This window comes from Buceros rhinoceros, unplaced genomic scaffold, assembly GCF_000710305.1.
Source record: "Buceros rhinoceros silvestris isolate BGI_N320 unplaced genomic scaffold, ASM71030v1 scaffold30515, whole genome shotgun sequence".
NCBI classification, from domain to species: Eukaryota; Metazoa; Chordata; class Aves; order Bucerotiformes; family Bucerotidae; genus Buceros; species Buceros rhinoceros.
The window spans coordinates 1-621 of record NW_010412771.1 but is presented as its reverse complement, the minus strand read 5'-3'; positions in this window follow the sequence as shown (position 1 = coordinate 621).

Below are 621 nucleotides of genomic sequence, written 5' to 3'. Positions count from 1 at the left end.
CGGGGCGAGGACTACCGAGACTCGAGGGAGTTAAGCCCCTGCGTTAACACATGTGTCGCCTGCTTGCAGTGTGCTGTCCTGCGCCCGCCTTTGCGCCCCGACGCTGGTGTCCGCACGCTGTGCCTCTGGGTCAGCCCTGGCCATGGGCTGGGATCCTCCGCTGCCTCCAGTGCCTTCCCGGCGTGCCCAGAGCCAGCTCCACCGAATCCGCCCGGATTCCTCCCTCGGTTTACAGTGGGCTGTCTGCCAGTTTTGGTGTTGCTCTTGCTCTGTGTGGAGGTACTCGTCTGATGTTACTGTGAATGTCAAGAATCTCCTGTGTGTACATAATTAACCAATAAAATAGATGGCGTTTGACTGTGGTGGGTGTGCGGTTCGGCAGCACTCCCTGGTGCCGCTGACGTGGAGGCTGGCGGCTTTACTGCACCCTTTGGAAGGAGATCCCAACAGTGCCCCGCAGCTCCAGCCCTGGGAGTTCTCCGGCATCGCTCTCCTGTGTCCCCTGACAGCGCTCCGTGTCCGTCCTGAGGAGGCCAGGACAGCGCTGAGGAACAGCGTTCGCTGGGCGCACCACCAGCAGCAAGCCCTGAAGCTGCTGGCCGGGGAGGGGTGGGGAAGCAC